Source organism: Aplidium turbinatum, chromosome 1 (genome assembly GCF_918807975.1).
Source record: "Aplidium turbinatum chromosome 1, kaAplTurb1.1, whole genome shotgun sequence".
Taxonomy (NCBI): domain Eukaryota; kingdom Metazoa; phylum Chordata; class Ascidiacea; order Aplousobranchia; family Polyclinidae; genus Aplidium; species Aplidium turbinatum.
In genome coordinates, this window is record NC_137472.1 from 63,738,541 (window position 1) to 63,758,869 (window position 20,329).

General features: G+C 40.3%; 1 pseudogene across 1 annotated transcript in view; it reads right to left on the minus strand.

Annotated features, from left to right (window-relative positions):
• Positions 1-20,329, minus strand: part of LOC145780139 (uncharacterized) — a 200,912-nt pseudogene that overhangs the window by 75,353 nt on the left and 105,230 nt on the right. The window lies entirely within an intron of this gene.

Below are 20,329 nucleotides of genomic sequence, written 5' to 3' on the forward strand. Positions count from 1 at the left end.
GGATTGTGTGTTGCAAAATAATGTGTCAAGATGATGTCACAATCCAAATTAACATCAAACAGCAAGCGCTATCACTAGACTACAAAAATACAGAAAACGTTGCTTCCAATGCTTCGTGAAACTCAGCGTGAGAACTCTCATTGCCTCCCTTCCACAAATCAATCATTGTATTTTAAAGTAAAAATGAAAAGTCATATTTTATGATCTAAAGCAGAAAATATGACTTTACAACGACTGACAAGCTTCGATGACTTCAACCACTCTTTGGCCATTCGTTTGTCTCTTTTCTGAGGGGTTTCTCTTAAGCTTTACGATAAACCGTGACGCCACAAAGCAACTAGATAAATTATATATGTCACCACTGTTTCGAACGGCTAAACTTTCGCTACTGTTACTCACTTTGGCCGTCGCCCACTTGGCTCGTCGCCCACTTGACTCGTCGCCCACTTGACTCGTCGCCCACTTGACTCGTCGCCCACTTGGCTCGTCGCCCACTTGGCTCGTCGCCCACTTGGCTCGTCGCCCACCTGGTCTCGCCCAAGTGGGCGCGTACCGTTTACAAGTATATTAATTTAGCTAGGTTAGGTTCGCTTACCAGGGTTCGCTCTTAGCGGTAGTCCGCTAGCCAATGGCTAGTGAAAATTTGCGCGGACTAGTAGAAATGTTGCAGTACTAGTCCGATTTGTCTAGTGAAAATATTCGCCGGTGTCACTGTTCACCGTGAAAAGTTTTGGTATGCAAAATGGCAATTGGCGACGTCACTCTGAAATACTGCAAAAATTTGCTTGCCAGAGGCGAGATTACAAATTTAACCAGCAAATTCTCGCTTGGTTTTCTATCTTTTCTGCCTTCAAACGCGTTGTATGCTAAGAAGCGGAAAACTCTACAGCAAAATGGCCGCTGAAAATCTTTCTGATGCGGCCAAGCAATTAAGCGATTTCTATTTAGAAATCAACAACTTAATGAAAAGTCCCAATTGTGCAACAACAGTGCGTGCCCGGCTTCACGACCTAGACAGGTTATTTAGCGCCCTGATGGATCTCTGCACTGACATGCCCGATGACACGCCTTTGCTCGAATCTTCCACTCTTACAAAGGATGATTACATTCGAGGCAAAGGCGAGTTCATGGCCCAAGTCGACAGCTGGCTACAAGAACAGGACGAGCATGAGGGTAGTCAGGCTCACTCTTTACATCTTTTCAATGTCTCCCACCATTCGAAATCGGGCTCCAGAACTGGAAGCCGCAGAACGACGACAACAAGCTCCAACAGAAGCTCTAAGCAAAAGGCGTTGCAAGCTAAATTAGAACTTGCACGACTAGCGGTGCAGCATAATGAGCAGCGTCGTCTCGAAGCAGAGCACGAGAGGCAATTAAAACGGGAACAAAAAGAGCGTGAGAGACAATTAAAACGGGAACAAGAACAACGTGAGAGGCAACTAAAGCTGGAGAAAGCAGAACAAGAGGCGAAATTGAAAGCTGACCGAGCCGCAGCTGAAGAAATTCGCCTTTTAGAAGCGGCTAGGGTCGAAGCAGAAGTTTGGGAAGCAAATTCTCAGGAAGGTTCTGTAAGAAGCGTTCGTCACCTGTCAATTCCGCCCCAAGTCTCAAACCCTAAACAAATAATTAATGGTTCACAAATTCATGATGATTTGCGATCAAATGATCAAACTTTAATTTTACCTCAACAAAATGAACGAAGCTATAATGATAATGTAACTCAGGAAAGAGCCAAAGTCACGTTTTCTGCGAGCCCAACGTCACGCCAAAATAACTTCGAAATTAACGACGAACCCCACTTCGGACATCCAAGCCACAGTAGCCGGGATATGAGGTACTCAAATCCCGACAACAATGTTTCTCAATCTCGACGTATTAACCCATATGAATTTCAGGCCGAAGTCAGTGAGCGACTACTTTCCAAGCCTGACATAAGAAAGTTCGAAGGAGACCCCATGGACTTTCGTGCCTTTCAACACCGGTTTGAAACTCATGTTGGCAGTTGGCTTCCCTCAGAAAAGAAGCTGTCATTTCTATTGCAACATTGCGGTAGGGGTGTTCAGGAACAAATCCAGCACTTTGCAGACTGTCCTGACCGCAGAAATAACTACCAGTTAGCAATAGAAGAACTTCGTCACAGGTATAGTGAGCCACATATTATAGCCCAGGCCTGTGAAGAAGTTCTTACTAACGTACCGAAATTTACGCGGTACGACCCAGAACGTCTTACAAAATTGTCTGTGCTGTTAAATCGCTGCAGTGCTTCCTTATTTCGCACGCCTGATGGCAAGGTGTCTGCCGTCAGCGTAGACAGCGTCAATTTTATCACGATGTTGGTGGAAAAATTGCCACACACCATGCAATTAGATTGGATAAAGAAATCATGTGTGATAATAGAAAACAATGAAGGCAAGAAACCAGCTGGATTTCTTGACTTCGTAGCATTCATAGAAGAGAATACTATGAATGCAAACTCTGTCTACGGCCGAAAGCTACTATCGAGTAATCCACACAAGTCTAGTGTACCACAATCTGGAAAAAGTAAGGTGTCTTCATTTAGCACTAACTTTGTACAAAACCTCCTTTAACTAAGCCTAACAAACGGCAGGAGGATTAGAAGTGTGCATGCTGCTTAGATGCCTTTCATAGTGTGTTTCGATGTAAAAAATTCCGTGCTCTATCTTATCAACAACGAGTAGGCTACGCCTTGTCGAAGAAAAAGGCTTATGTAAACAATGCCTAAGCCCAAACCATTTAAGTTCAGCGTGTACTTCAAGGTTTTCGTGCCAAATAGACCGTTGTGGGAGCAGACAACACAACACTCTACTACATTCACCTAATCTTTCAGAACAAGGTACGTCAGGACCTGCAATACGGACAAAAGACGATACCTTCCGTCGCAATGACCACCATTGGAATTCTAAAGTTATGAGCGACCAATGGCACCGTACTCCTCGCAGTCGCCATGACAACACATTAGTAAAAGCGCCTAACTTCGCCGTGCGCTCAGAACCGGAAGAGCTAGCTAGCCAAAACTCGTACCTGGACATCGTTCCCGTAAAGGTAACTTGTGGTGAAAAAACCGTCGAAACCTATGCGCTGCTAGACTCTGGCTCTGACCTACGTTCTGCGAAGAAGAACTAATAAAACTTCTGGATACCAAACCAGAGTGTGAGCGTAGTTTTGCTCTCCAGACGCTATCGTCTGAGAGTCCTCAACGTTTGAAAGCCCCCGTCGTCTCCTTTGTAGTGTCATCTTTAGATGAAGAACAAGACTTCAAGCTACAAGAAGTCGTCGTAGTCAACAAAATCCCTGTTGATCCGCAACTGAGCCCAAAGCCGAAAACGCTGCAAGCATATCAATATCTGCAAGGTATTGATTTGCCTGCAGTCGAAAATTGTTCAGTAATGTTATTGATTGGCAATAACTATGCAGTTACCCATCGATGTCTTGAAAGCAGATTTTCGCCACGTCCGAACGAAAGTCCAGATGCCATCCGCACTCCACTAGGTTGGCTTCTCCGTGGCTCACACTTTAAAGATGCCCCTTGTCCAAAAGAAAATAGCACAAGCCTTCTTGTTAGAGGCGCTAAGTGGCCCGTAGACACCGAAGACATCCAGAACTTAATCATAACCGACGAAGGAGAAACAATTTCACCTTCAGTCGACACAGACTTATTCGACATGGAAAGCCTGATGAAATTCTTGCAATCTCATAGAGAACTACAAGAATTTGGTTTTAAATTTTCACGTGAGGACCCAATTGCCTACGACATGATGTGTAGGCGGTTAACCCGCTCTGATGGTCACTATCAGCTGCCACTTTTATGGCGCAATGGCTGTGCTAAGCTTCCTGACAGCCGCGAGATGGCGCAAAAGCGCCTGAAAATCTTAAAGAAACGTCTGCTTGCAGACAATTCTCTTTTAGAAAAATACGTCGCTCAAATAGAGTCAAATCTGGAGAAGGGCTACACCGAAGAAGTACCAGAAGACGACATCAACAACACTATAACCGAAAATGGTAGGCTACATACCGCATCACCCAGTTATCAACCCAAAAAAGCCAGACAAGGTACGTGTCGTGTTTGACTGCGCTGCTACCTCTCACAATCGATGTTTAAACGATTACCTCATGTCTGGTCCCGACCTAAACAATTCTTTGGTCGGTGTATTAATGCGATTTCGCAAGGGCCGAATTGCAATAGTCTCTGACATTGAAGCAATGTTTCATCAAGTAAAAGTTTCACCATGTGATCGCGATGCATTGCGTTTTTATTGGTGGAAGGGTGGCGATCTATCGCGTGAACCCACCGTGTACAGAACAAAGGTACACTTGTTTGGAGCAAAATGCTCTCCTTCTGTAGCAACATTCTGCTTGCGTGAAACCGCTCGAGAGCATGGAAAGTTGTTTGATCCTCACGTCGCTCAAACCTTACTGACGTCATTCTACGTCGATGATGCGCTGCTAACAGCTGAAAACAATGAAAGTGCATGTAAACTCGTAAAAGACTTACGAGCAATCCTTGGCATGTCTGGGTTCAAGCTAACAAAATGGCTATCCACCAGTGATAAGGTAATGAATTCTATCCCTGATGAAGAAAAGTCCAAATCGATAAAGAACCAGCTGCCTGGAGAAGGGCCAAAGCAACGCGTCCTGGGCATGGAATGGGACGTACAAACCGACGAATTTCGATTCAACGTAGAGCCGTCTACAAAACCGTTGACTAAAAGGCAAGTGCTATCAGTTACAAATGCATTGTTTGATCTATTGGGATTAGTAGCCCCAGTAGTTCTTGAAGCTAGACTCATATACAGTGAACTTTGTCTAGCAAAGGTAGGGTAAGACGACCCTGCTGAACCAAACACTCTAAAAAGGTGGAGATCATGGGAAAACACTTTAGAACGTCTAAAAGAGATTCGCATACCTCGCTGCTACAAGCTGAAGTCCACCACTGCGACCCCTGAAGTTCAACTTCACTTCTTCTCCGACGCTTCAACATTAGCTAGGGGTTCCGTGTGTTATCTACGTTCAATATTACCTGATGCAACCGTTCTTTGCAGTCTTGTTACAGGAAAATCCCTTCCACCCGGTGCTGGAAGACACACGATCCCGCGCCTAGAACTAGAAGCTGCTTTGGACACCGTCAATCTGGCTCGGACCGTTAAACAAGAGCTCGAGCTAAGTGATTGTCCATGCATTTTTTGGACAGATTCCATGATTGTCCTGCAAAGCTTGTACGCTGATACGAAACGTTTTCCAACCTTCACTCGCAATCGCCTGCAAAAAATTCTAGGTCATACCAAAGTGTACGACTGGCATCATGTACCAACGGCCCTCAACCCAGCAGATCAGGCATCTCGAGGTATGACGGCTGAAGCCCTACTGGAATCTGGTCATTGGCTAAATGGGCCAGACTTTTTAAAGAAGCCGCCAACCGAATGGCCTCAACAATCCGTTAACCCACAACACGACGATATCTACTCCAAGTTTCAACCTGAACGGCGCCAAAAGGTAACTTCGTTCACTATTGGTACAACTAACGAATCTTCAACAGGAACTGATGTACTTATTTCCTACTTTTCGTCACTGCACCACTTAAAGCTTGCTACAGCGTGGTTACTACGAGTCAAGGCTTACCTGCTTGCTCGAATACGTGGCGACGAAATCACCTCAAACCTCACCCAAAATCCGATCCAAGTGTCCGAACTCCAGTTTGTTGAAAACGAGTTGGTACGTTACGAACAACGCCAAGCCTTTCCGGCATGGTTCTTGTCACTGCCAAAAGGACAACGACCAAAACAATCAAAGACTCAACTCGCGCCGATGGAGAAGTTAAACCCAATCCTGGACGGTAACACTCTTCGAGTCGGAGGTAGACTTGACAAAGCAAACTTACCTTACGAAACATCCAGCCATCCTTGCTCCGGGTCGACACCTAACGGATTTGATCATCGACTATTTCCATGGTGAAAAAGCGAAGCATTTTGGTGCATCTCACACAATCAACCTGCTGGCTCATAAATACTGGATTCTGAATGGAAAAGTTGCTGTTCGAAAAATACTGAACAGGTGTTTACGCTGTCGACGTAGAACCGCAAAGCCAGGAGTGCAATTTATGGCTGAACTTCCAGAAGCACGACTTCAAATTTCAGAGCCTCCATTTCGCAACAGTACTGGCGTTGACTACTTAGGACCAATAATCGTCCGCCAAAGGAGAAGTGACGTGAAAAGATACGGCTGCCTGTTTACTTGCTTAACCACTAGAGCCATACATCTAGAGTTGGCGCCAGACTTAACTACCAACTCATTCATGAACGCTTTGCGACGATTCATCGCTCGCCGCGGACCAATTACCAAGATCTTTTCCGACAACGGAAGTAACTTCGTCGGTTGCCACAGAACGCTGAAAAGAGAACTTCAAAATTGGAACAAAAAACAAATTTACGATTATCTTCGACAGGAAGGAGTCGAATGGGAATTTAACCCACCCTTAGCAAGCCACATGGGGGGTGGATGGGAAAGAATGATAAGGACCGTCCGACAAGTACTTCTAAATATTTTACCAAAGCGCCCATTAGATGATGACACTCTTCATACTCTCTTGCTTGAAGTTGAGGACATCGTAAACTCCAGGCCACTAACTGAAGTTAAACTCGGCGCAGATGAAGATCTACCCCTGACACCTAACCACTTGTTAAAATTAAATACCAACCCCAGTTTGCCCCCGCTTTATTCAACTGAAAAGGACTGCTTGCATAGTGACCGATATCGGGCTGTGCAGTATCTCGCCGACTGTTTCTGGAGAAGATGGGTACAGGAATACCCCCGATCGATAATTTCTCGACCAAAATGGCGTTCCAGGAATGCCAACATTAAAACGGGAGACATTGTATTGCTCAGTGACACTTTAACACCGCGACAAAAATGGCCGCTCGGTAGAATTACAGAGACATTTCCCGATAAATTCGGAAATGTGAGAGTGGTGATGGTCAAAACTTCGACAGGAACACTCAAACGTCCAATCACCAAACTTTGCGTCATTGTTCCGTTTGAAGGTGAGGACGAGAACGCCGTCTAGATCAAGATGATGAACTGTGGAGTTCCAGAACTTTTTATGTATTGTAACTATTATTGTAACTACCTGTATGTGCCTATTGTAATATGTATATTGTATACTGTAGCCTAATGCCAAGCAATCCGAAGTTCAGCATTTACTAATGGATTGATAAAATTTACTTTTCATGAGAAGAAGGCCTATATGCCCTTCTTCGGGCCGGGAGTGTGTTAATTTTATAATCGACTTGAATAACATGTCAAGTAGCAGCCACTCTATTCTTTGTTGTTTTAAGAAAACCTCTGAAACGTCAATCGCGTCTTCGTGCTGATAGAATTATTACGTTACTTTTACAGACATAAAGCTTGTGTTTACTTAAATCCATATATCTCTCTCCAAGGAATTAGTAGTCTATCGAATTGTACGAAAACAATTTACATTTTTAGCAATTCCTTATTCTTCCCAAAACACATGTTTAAATAGTTGCTGTCAGTTTCTAGACAAGAGACTGGGCTTGCAAGGGATTGTGGCTCATGAAACGGCACCAGAATATCTGTAGTGTGTTGTTTTAAAATGCTATTTTTAACTTCTATTGCTCTAAAAAACAATTTATGTCATCTTGTGGGCTGAAAATTAATCGGTGTTTTTCATCATCCATTTAAACGTTGGCATAGCACGGCCAACGGTAATTCAACGTCTAAATGCTGTGTGTCTGTATGTGACTATAAATACTGGCTAAACGCGTTATTTCTTCGAAGCCTTTCGCCGCATCTTGAAAGATGTTGTATCAACGTTGGCAAACGATTGTTATCTGCTTGCTTGCTTCAACCAAGGCATATTATTGAAGTTACTTCTTCTCTTCGCTGTCTTTAAATAACACAGTTCCTCTGTGTTTTGCTGCAATCAGCATAAAAGCTTAGCAAGGCAAAGTCTGTTTACTTGTGAAGCATAAACGAGCAATTCTCTTTGAGTTTTGTATTAGCTGCATTTGGTAAAACGGGATGTTTACATCTTAACTCTTAAGCATAAATTGAGAAACTTTATGTGAAATATTTCTTGACCATTTACTAATTGTACATTTTGTATTCTATTTAATAAGATGCACTAGTAGAATCAATTGCTGTATGACTGTTACGACTTATTATTATTTGGATTATTATTTGTACGGATTATCACTTCAAGCCCTGATTGCTGTCTCGGTGAGTCTGAACTATAATCACCAGCTCTATCTAGAATTGAAGTAGCCTATATCTGCCCACTAAGTTTGTTAAAAAACCTTGCGACCTGCAACCCCGTGACCTTGCGACCTGCAACCCCGTAAACTTGCGACCTGCAAACAAGTGGCTGAACTTGCGATCTGTAACCCCGTGAACTTGAGATCTGCAACTTGTGATCCTGTGACTTTGTGACCTTCTGACTTTGTGATCTTGCAACCTTTCTGCCATAATAAAATAACAGAACTCAAGACCCTGTTCAGATTCAATCTACTTGGCTTGTTTCTCTGTCTGTTGTAGGCGCATAACCGTATTAACTAAGCGACGCATATAATAATCCAATCCACTGTTTGGCGCCAGTGAGAAAGATATTCTTTAACGTAGAATTTGCGTCAAAATTCTACAACCTCGCTAGACACGACATGTGGTAGTAGTGAGCACGCCAGCACGGAGAAGCCGGCATCCCAGCAAGCACCAGTTAGCAAAATTAACGTTTTTTTTGTTGATATATCGTGATCAAATGCTGATTCAATGTTACTACAAAGTGTCTAACGCTCAGACAAGTGAAAAGTCAGTAAACTGGTCGGACTAGTGAAAAGTCATGCGGGCTAGTGAAAACGGGGAGCAACTAGTCCGGTGGGGTAGTGAAAAAAAAAGTTAAGATCGACCCCTGCTTACGCTTAGCTGGTCTAGAATTTTAGGCTCACATTATGCTTACAACTGGTAAATAGCCTACTCAAGCCTTTCTGCAATTTCACATAACAATGTCATAAAAACTCCAGTCCACAGCGATGCAACTGTGGCGACCCTCCATGCAAACACAGACAAGGTAAGAACTGTAAACTAGAAAGTAATTTTCATTAACAACCTTGAGAAATGATACACATTGAATAAAAACACAATTAGCAATTTGTACAGTATCGCAGCAAACAAACCTGAACATAAGTGAGAAAGAAGAGGTACCGTAACACTCTTTGTAAAAAAGTCTTGATTGTGCAAGTGCGGATATCTGGCATGTCAACTGCAGCAATCGAACATTTAAATCCATGATAAAACAACTTGTATGAAAAATTGGCTGTAATAACTAATTCCAATAGCCTATGGAAGAAACATCAGTTTTATAGCGAGCAACAATCTAAAATAAAGTTGCATTAAAGTTAATGCTGGCTGACAGACTAACTTTAAAAAAATTGTTGGTAAAATGAAGGTTTGAACATATCTTTTCACCAAAGTTTTTGGTTATCTTTTTTTACCACAAACGCCAACTATAGTATTGCATTTAACGTATATGCCAATCAATGTGCATACTAGGGTGTTTAAAAAAATATTATTTTGGGTATGCATATTGCATACCCTCTCATTTTGTGAAGCTTGGTGAGAAAATAAGTTTCCCAAACTTTTAGCTTGATTGGACATCATTAACAGACCTCTCAAAGGACATTGATATTGCACGGAATAATCCAATGCTTATGCATTGGCGTTAGCCCCACATGCTTATTATTGCATACAAATATGACCATGGTCATTTCATGTCAAGTGATCCATAAAAATGGGATTTTGTAACACACCCTCTCAGATTTTAATGAAAATTCACACACTGATAAAACGTTTCTTTCTGATTTCAAAAAACTATTTTTTTTTAAATCGGTCAACTAAAACAAAAGTTACGACCACTTAAAGTTGACTGCTTTTTGTGATCGCTGAAGCGTAAAATCCATTTCGCTTTCACAAGTTTAACTATAGGAAGATGTTTCTCAGCTCGTAAGAAATTGTACTGATTGATATTTTCAGGCATTGTAGGACATATACTTCTTAAGCCATATCACTCAAAACTAAAGCTCTTGACCATCACCTTTGACCTTTAACCTCATGTTTATTAGTAGCCCCAATTGTGCTCAATCATGCGGAAAATAATTTTTGATCATAAATAACTCGTAGTGCTCACTAATTACAATCACATGCAATCACATTACAATCACATGCAATCGCACTTTTTCTGTTAGTCGTCACCGCTTCGAATTTTTATGTCTATTGTTGGAAGTTTTTACGTAATTTAACGTGGAAAGTAACCGCTCACACATCATTGGCCAATTTTTAAAATATTGCGTGTTTTATTTTTTTCTTGCCTTCAATCGCACTGCAGTATATAACCTGGTGAAATTTTATTTTGTATGTTATTCGCTCTGAGGATGCGCATTGTCATGGTGCGCGAAACGTCAGTGAAGCAATAAACCATCTTGTTTGTTGTTAATTTTACTTTCAATTTCATCAGATGAACGTAGCAACTAGTGCTAGAAACGATAATTGTCCTGATGAACACCCAAACTTTTCAGTATTCAATCACATGCAATGCATCATTTTAAAGGTATTTTCAAGGAGAATTAATATCAGAAATAAAATTAATGGTTTATTGAGTATTTCACCTCACAAAGTGAAAACAAAAGCTTGTGTCTGAAAATCAGTACTATTTTTAATTGCAAGTGTGCTATGCCAAGTTCCCCTAATGATTTTTGTATTATTTATAATTTAAAATAGGCTCATTAAATATTATAATTGAAGAAGATTGTGCCAAACAATGCAAAACCACCCTCCACACCTCCAAGACACCCATTTGAATGCCCCAAGCTCCCAACTTCCCTGGACACAACCACCCTATGGACAAATCCCACAAAAGCGACCAAGCTTGTGGCTGTGTGGGGGAGGCCATGGCTTGACCACTAAACAACTTGGAATGGCTCCTCCTCAATGACTTTGAGGGAGAGGAGCCAACAACAAGATTGTGCCAAAAATTTATGTTTTTAAACTAATATGGGTCCTGCTACTTAAACATTTTAAGCCATAGATCCATCTGAGCAACAATGATCAATTCTAAATTCCAGAATAACATTTTGTCACTTCGGGTACGGTACATACTCTTTCTTGACCTATTTTTCCACAACAAAACTAACACATCAAAATTACTATATAACAATACACTGAATAATAACATAAGAGTTCACAAATGGTTATCTAAGGGTTGGAATCGGGTAAATTTTCTCTGCATTATGCTTGATATGCACTCCAACAACATAGTATAACCATAGGTATAACTACATTTAACCCTTTTTTGAAAACTTAGGACTTCAGCAGTAATTACAAATACGAAAAGCAGCTTTTGAAGGGCCAAAATCTAAGGGGTTATTACAGTTACTGTGGGCTACTGTATAAGAAATAGTACGATTGAACGATTTGTGGGCCCCTCCTTATATGTTGTTAGATTTGTCAGGTGTCCTTTTGAGACCCATTACTTTAGTTATAATATATATTTGAGCTTCATAGTGGCCCAAAATGAGGAGTTGAGTTGAGTATAGCGGCCCAAAATGAGAGGTTTTTCCTCATTTCAAAATGAAATGAGGAAAACTTGTACAAAGTAAAGCTGTTGTGTGGTTAGCGAATCGCAACTGCTCGCTGTGCTAGCGAGTGCTCAGCCTTGTGCTGATAGCCGGGAAGAACGCTCCTTTCTTCACAATGAGGTTGTCATCTTAGGCGCAACAAGACCATTTATTGATTAGTTTAGTGAGGATTCGTAGTCCCATTGCTTTCATTTTGAATGCCTGCAAAGAAATTACGATCTGTGACAAGGAAATTCAAGCTTCTGAAGCCTCCAGTATACTGCGTCAAAAGAGTGCTGATGGGATTAATGCTGCCAGTACAAATAGAGGGGACAACACTGTTGCGACAGCTGGTCGATAAGTACACATAGACTGTCGTAGGCCTAAACGTTACACCAACCTAATCGATATACAGCTTAAGAAGAACAGAGAGGAAAGTGGGTCCTGCGTCACGAGGAAACGAAGTGTTCGAATTCTTGATGGCAATTTCGGCACTAATTAAGACTCATTGTTTGTTTTGTGGGACTCGAGTTCTCACGGACAAAACTGGCTTTAGTTTTGTTAACTTAAAACAGATGTTTTTGCAAGGACTAATTAGTTATATTAGAGTGTTGTGCGAGACGTTCTGACGATTGGTCATTCGCCGTGAAAGGTCGTATTGAATATTACAGTGGCGATTTGCATGCTGCACTGTTTATACCATCATTCTTGTAGTGTTAATTTTATATATGGATTTAATGTAACCTTGTAATGCGGGAGAGTATTGAGGCAAAACGTCGAAAATCTGGGCGACCGAAGGATGAGGAACAGGACCAGGCATCTCTAAAGATGTGTTCACATCTTGAACAGAATGATGAAGAACAGTTAACGATATCAGACCTCAGATCTAAAATGAAGGAGTTTTTAGCAAATGATGATTGCCTTCCTTATGGATCAAAATATCTGAAGACCCAATCGACGAAACTATTTATATAACTGAAGGTCAGGGCCTTCATGACATTGTCACTATGAGAGAGAAGACATCCGAATTCCTCCGATCTCATTACCTAAAAACAAGGCATGAGGATGATGAAGAGTCACACAAGAGAGAAATAATTATAACTGCGGCAAGGCTCATCAAAAATGATGTTCCATCTGTTAATGATCACTATCCAAGCACAGACGCACTCAATAATAATAGTAATCGTGTTTTATGTGCGCCCATTGCGATACATAACATACAGTCATTCCCCTAACCACGAATTTTTGGTAAAATAACCCGAAACACGAATTTCAAAATAAACAGGCTAATATTTGCTCAAACTCAAAAACTGAAATAGCACAGGCAAGAAGATTGCTATCCCTATTTCTGTACTAAAAATTAGACCAAAACCGCTTTTCAGATTTCAGCAAATGTTTGACCTAGTCCCAAAACCCTGTCCCTAATAAAATTGAAAACTTTCTGACCGTCTGCACTAACTTTGCTGTTAAATCTCTTCTGGTGAACCTAGAATGACCATTGAAACATCAATAAAATCGGAAAATAATACTCTAGCGCCATGTGGCAAATAAAAGTTCAAAACAGCAACCGCTAGATGGCGATAGTAATTATCGCGCATTCGAGCAATTTTACCAATGCCCAAGAGCGGCCATGCTTTTGTTATATCCGTTTTGATCTGGTCATGGAAAAGGTAAGGAAGTGTAATGAAGAGTTAGCCTTTGCCTAGGATGCAGATATAATTCAGATATATGCATTAGAGCAGGGGTTCCCAACCTTTTTTACACCGTGGCCCACTTTGAAAATTTTGAAAAATCAATGGCCCCCCCCCCTATTTTTTTCAACCTTTAAAAAAAATTAAGAAATGTCATTTTAATTTAAAAACTTGTTTATACAGTAACCATTTCATGAAGATTTAGGCAAAATGTACTAGTATTTTTTTATTAAATTCTAATTTATTTCTTTTGTTATACAGTGTTGGAGTGGACTTAGAGATGATAAATTACAAAAATTGTTATTTTTCAAACTTTTCCATGGCCCCCTTGAAAAAGGCTCATGGCCCACTAGGGGGCCATGGCCCCCAGGTTGGGAACCCCTGCATTAGAGAATGTAGAAACTCATTTAAACATGTTCATTATACAGGCTAGTGTAGGGGTGTTCAGAGCCAGAGACAAATTTACAAATGTCAATCAATCAATGGTTTATTTGTCAGAAACATAGTACATGCTTGAAATATGCAAGTATATTAATATAGGCTGTGGATATGCCAAGATCTCCTTCGGTCCAGGTCGTGCTGACACAACAGTGTTAGCCTCTTGCAGTGCTGCCGGTGAAGCTCTTCCATCCTTGATCGTCTTCCAAGGCAAGAACCTCCCAAACAGGGCCGTAGCCAGACCGCAGAGCAAGGGGGGCTCGAAAAAATTTAAATGATTTTGGCATTTTAACCTCTTAAATACCGGTATCCACAAAAATTGCAATATATCAAATTAGTGTTAAGACCAACACTGGTCTCTTATTTTATTCGCTAGTTAAATCACGGCAACCATATTACAATGACCAACATAACACAGCAATTGTTGACTTGTTGTATAAATAGCGGTACTTGTTATGAGCAAAAACTTTAACTGGCTCGAAGAAGCTAGTGCCGAGGATTTTGATATAAGTTATATGATTACATTCCGCCTATACACCCGTGAGCTAGTCTATTGCAATTGCAGTCGCGGATGTTTGGATGCAAACCGTCTCACAAACAAGTCTAAATCGATAGATTTCGATACAGAATGTTCAAAGGCCATAAGCACCAAGTTTGCCTGTCTTGGTTGTAACATGCTCCGTCTAGTGGGAGCGTCAACCCTTGTTAACACTGAGAATCCACACTGACAAACGGCAGTGCTAGATGATGCCTAGATCCAAATGTAGCAATATCTGCTGCAAGGTTGAACACTTTACAGATCAGAAAACTAAAAACAAAATTTATTTACACTGATTGGATTGAAGAGAAAAACTAAACACTGCTTAAAAGATTACGGGTTTATATTTTGTATGCGTTGTCTTCAAAAACCACTTGCTTTACCACTGCACATTTTGCGATTTATCACTGCACAAATTTGGTTTATCACTGCACAAATTGGTTATCACTTGTAACATCCATTTATTGAGTTTTAAAAAACTAAGAAACGAAGTACACCTGCAAAACACAAACCATAAATATCAAGCGAACAAAGTAGGTCTGTTTCACACAATCAGAACTTAAAGTAACAAAACGTCCCTATAACAGAACATTGTAAGAAAAGCTCTTATGAAAACTAGACTGAGTGAGCTGGGAACGCGAACTGAGAAAACAATCAACATAAAGCGCTCCAAGCAAAGAAACCAGAACGTAGGACCATATGTAGCCTAGACTAAACGTAATTTTACAACATCACTGACCCTTAGAATTAGGTATGGTACCGAGAATAGCGACAGCTGATATCAAATAGCCTAATTTGTACCGGTTTGTAGGCCTGCTGGAAAACCATTCCCTCTTTGTTAGGTTATCATTATTTCCCAAAACATTTTTATTTTGCACAGTTTCTGACAATTTTTCTACCAACCTAACACGTGTTGGCCTTGGTTGAATTGAACATGTTGAGGTTGCCAAAGGAGGGGGTAGGGGGGAGGGGCGAAATTGTTTAATCATTTTAGCTGTTAACTAAACAAAACAACTGTAGTTAATTGGGCCTAGGTTGGAGCTCTGCAACGGGAAAGATGGGAAAAATCATTATAATTGTAGCTGTTGCTCGAGAATGTTGGGATTTTGCCAGGGGGGCGAGGCCCCCCTGGCCCCCGGCTGGCTACGGGCCTGCTCCCAAACACGTGGAAATTAGTGTTGGGCGATATATCGAATTTTCGATACCATATCTTTTCAATATCGATATTTATTTCAATTTCGTTCGATATTTAACTATTATATAGCCCTAACTCGTAACTGCAAACCCCTACAAAAACGTTGCCAAGGCCAAACGGCAAAAGTTGAAATTGCCTCGGCAAAAGTTGAAATAGACCTTTTGCATGACAAACCAACAGAGCGTGACGTTGGAATCGTGAACGACTCGTCGCTGTTTGCAATGCTGTGCGCTAGGGCAGTGATTCTCAACCTTTTTTGGTACATGGACCATATTTAAAAAAAAAATATCCGATGGACCACTTTGTTATGTTGACGCCTCATGAACGCTACTAGTCGAAACTATATTGCACACAAAGTCAGAAAACTCAAGGGCGTGTTTAATCTTAGTCCTTGTAATACGTAATTAACTAATTAAGCAAACCCTCTTAATTTGCACACTCAACCTCAACTACTTGAATAGGCCTACACATAATTTTATTTTCAAATTTCATTCTAACAAAACATCATGCACAATATTGCATATATTGTTTCAATAGAATGGTACCGGTACGGTAATGTCTCAGTTTTGCCTTCTTAGCATCAGGAGCTTCTAACATTTCGTTAATTTGAAAACACTGCAGAATACAGTTCTTCATTTAGCGTCTGAAAAAGTATAACATGTAACATTAATGAAATAATTTAATTAACATTTAGTGAAACAGCGAATAGCTCTACTCTTCCTAAAGAAACTTTGTACCATGAAAAAGCACAATCTTTGTGCACCGACAACACCACAACAATTACAACAACATATGATTTATTGATTAGGCCTACCAGTACCAGCACTTCACTTATGCCTTGAGCAGTTCAATAGCCTACTCGTCAACTAGTAAAATAAATTCAAAAACTACTGAGCTAATGCTTATTGCTTATCTAGCACTTCCAGAAAAATCGTTCAAAAATCACGAACTAAACATGATTATTTCGTCATGCTGACATGCAATCATACATGCTACATAATTTTCTTACACCTATATGCAGTCCTTACTATAGTAAATGATACAATTTTAAAGAACGTTTTTATCAAGGATTTATAGAACTCTCTGTGGACCAACAAAAATTCCAGGTGGACCACCAGTGGTCCACCTGGACCACGTTGAGAATCACTGCGCTAGGGTTTGTGGTTAGGGTGGAGTGAAAAAAACTTTTTTTTGAAATTCAAAAAAGGGGGGTCTAGATCCCTGACAAATTGGCAGAAAACAACAACAAAACTGGTTACGGGGAGTTGCACCCCCTATTGGCCGTGCTACCCCCCATTTTATGGGGGCTTAACCCCAAAATTCTCAAATCGGCTGTAACTTTGGAACTGCTGCTGCTAGGAACATGAGTTTGGTATCAAATGATGCAGAATCATAATGTTTCTATCTGCTCTAAGAAGACTTTTTGCCTTAATCTCACTAGAAAAAAAGTTATGACAAAAAACGTACATTTTACCATGTTTTGGACAAAAACGGTAGCGCAAGCACAAGATGATGGGTAAATGCGCATGCTGTACTGCATATGCAGGTTACAGATGACTTGGATACTTTTGCTTATTGAATTTGCAATAAATATACAGCATAGTATGCATAATATATGGTACACATGACGTAAAGAATACAAGGGCTAACTGAGAGCACGTTGGCAGGGGCAACCATGGTCTAACGGTACAGTAGTGTGACTGGTAATACAAAATACTACTCACGTCATGTATACACACAGTTGCAAGTAACAACTTTACTGCACGACGTGGGGGTTACTAACTGGACACCTGTTCAAAGTGTAGGTGCATAAAACATGACATATACAGCATATACTGTAATTGATAGACGTAATTGGTGATGGGTAGACTGTGATCTGCCATGAAATCATTGTCAAGGAAATACCAGCACACAGATTGATATGATCCATACTGCTGCATGTGCAATGGATGGTACTGGCTTATCTGTAGCAAAAAGTGTGCTGCAGGAAAGGAATTGAGAGGCAGCATTTCTGCATGGAAAGTTACCCAAATCTAATCAATCCCCAATTCCAAATTTCCTGTGTTGCCCAACAGTGTGATTGATAACCTTAGTTCTGACCAGTATTATGGCTACAGATATGTTGGGCTGTTATGCTTGGGCATGTTGATGAAGACTTGAAGTTTTTGTCAGTCGGGGAATTATGTCATTTAAGGTGGCAAACACTTGTTTGTAGGCTACTTTGTAAATATACTTCTATACTACTATAAATAAATATACTCATAGGCCTAATATCTATAAATGCATCATCTTGATTTGGGCAACTACAAAATATAAATTTATATAAATCTGGTGAATACTTTTATAAAACAATTCGGGTGGAGAGGTTACAGTACTTTTTCAACCATAAACGGACATAGCTAAGCAACACCACAACATTTAAAGAAAAAATGTTATACTTTACCTGTTAAATGTAATGTTAATGTTGTGGTGTTGCTTAGCTTTGTTTGGTTACTTTTATAAAACTACCCAAATTAAAATGATGCAGTTGCGCCCCAAAATAAAAAATAAATATTTAGTTTGTATATGCAACTGTGTCATGTTAATTTTACCAACATTTAAAATGCTACTGCTGAAGTATATAATACTCTTAATGTTACTCCTACCTACCATGCCAAAGTGCAGAAGTATCGAGCAATGCACAAACAAGGTATATTCAAAGATGAATTCAGTTCTATCTTGATTACTTGGGTAAGAAATTCTAGCTAGCTGGTGATCTTGTTATGTTAGTTTTTCACTGTTAGCCTATCATGCACCGCATACATTATATTTGGGCAATTTCTAATTTTCACATTCGTAACCAAACATTCTCTTCCTACGTCGTACCGTGTTTTTTGAAAACACCTGCTCAATACCAATAAGCTCTGCTATTTCGTGTGCGTTTGTGACTACGTGGTTACCCTATATTTCGATAGTCTTCCAAAAACGTCGGCGGAAAGGCCCCCTCCGATCGGAGGGCGGTTGCTACGCCTCTGTCTACGACGATTTACTGTAGGTTTGAGATTCAGTTTAAGTTATTGTTAAACTCGTCATTAGATTTAGACGCGGCCTTTAAGTAGGCTACGTTAATCTAAATACACATTGTCAGATCCAATTGGACCAGTTTTGCGGAATGTTGTTTGGGCTGCCATTGGGAGGTTAGGAGTAAGATTATGGTCCGACAACCTTTTAAAATGTCTGCCGATTTCAGAAAATGCCTAATAATTCTCTTAGTGTTGCCAGTTCCGTGAGTTTTGCTTCGTGATTGAGGAAAATTCCTAGCAGGTTGCAATATTGTTGATTCTTCTGATTTTCTATTATTTTGAATCGACTTCGAATATAATAAACACTTTTTTTTGTTTGTTTATCTTTATCCTGCATTGCGGGAAAGCGGACTTGAGCGCTATGCATCGGTGTACGCCTTTCGACATACACCTGACCCACGCTGCAGCCGACGGCAATGTCTGTTTTCGGTTGTCTATTCTACTTATGACTTAAATTTGGTACTACCCATTACGGGTGGCTGGAGTCGAACATGCAGGCTCTCGACTGCGAGCCCAACGCGCTAACCACTCGGCCACTGCTGCCGCCTTTTATTTGAAAACATCCTGCAGCACTAAAGATGGCCGACAATGGGCATTTAGCCCATGAGTAGCCTATAGTTCAAAGCTCGCTTGAAAACGTTCTATTTCAATGAACATTATGACTGAAAGTACCGTATTAATTATCACCATTGTCATGTACAGCGCCCAGGAGCATAGTTTGACTGTGGCGCTATATAAATATTGTTATTATTAGTTCAACAATCTAGCGTTGTTTCGTTACAGAAATTACGATTAAACATTTTTTCCTCCAGTATAAACTTAAACTGTATAATTATACAGTAGAACTCGGTTAATTCGGATCTTCGCCTAATCCGGATAAAACTGGAAGTAGAAATGATTTGTAATCTTCTTCTTGAGAAACAGCTTTGGATTATCCGGATCTTCGCCTATTCCGGACAAAAGTTGCGCTTTCTCTATCGCTTTATCCGGATTTGCTTTGTTTGAGCCTGATTTTTTGTAAGTTTTTCATAGAAACTCGTCTTCGGTAACTGTTTTCAAAAGTTTTGAGTAACTACAGATTATTCCGACACGCATGTCTGAAGATGTAACTTTTGCCAGTGTGTTCTTGCGTTAGACGCAGAGTCTACAAAATTTGTAGATTTTACATGCATACTGCATTTCAAATGAACTCTATCACTGGGTTGCTAATGTGGTGATCGCGCGTCTGGGAATTGGCAGATGATCACACTAATGCGTTCAATTTCGGTGATTTTTACCAATACCCTTCTATCTAGGTAACGTCAGGCTTGATAGAACCGTCATCGGTTAATCCGGATGGAATCGCCGGTCAAATCGAATCCGGATTAACCAAGTTCTACTGTATTTAAATTAGAAAAAAATAACTTAATCTGGCAAAACTCCAAAATTATTTACTTTAAAGTTAACTCACTAACTCAACAATTACTTTAAAATTATTTATTCTATCAACATGTCAACAAATAAACTGATTTGACCTTACTTGCAATCAAGGCTCATCTCGACAGATACTTTCAGATTCCTGACTTGAAACCTTTATTAAAATTTGAAAAAAAGTCTAATTTGGCAACACCTTACAATTGACTCACCTGGCAACACTGCAAGCTAATAAATTGATTTGAATTTTTATTGAAACTTTTAAATAAAATTAATAATTAGCAACACTAGAGGTCGTTGAAGAGAAGTGAGCCCCCAACACTTTACTGACAACAATTTCATTATCGCAACGT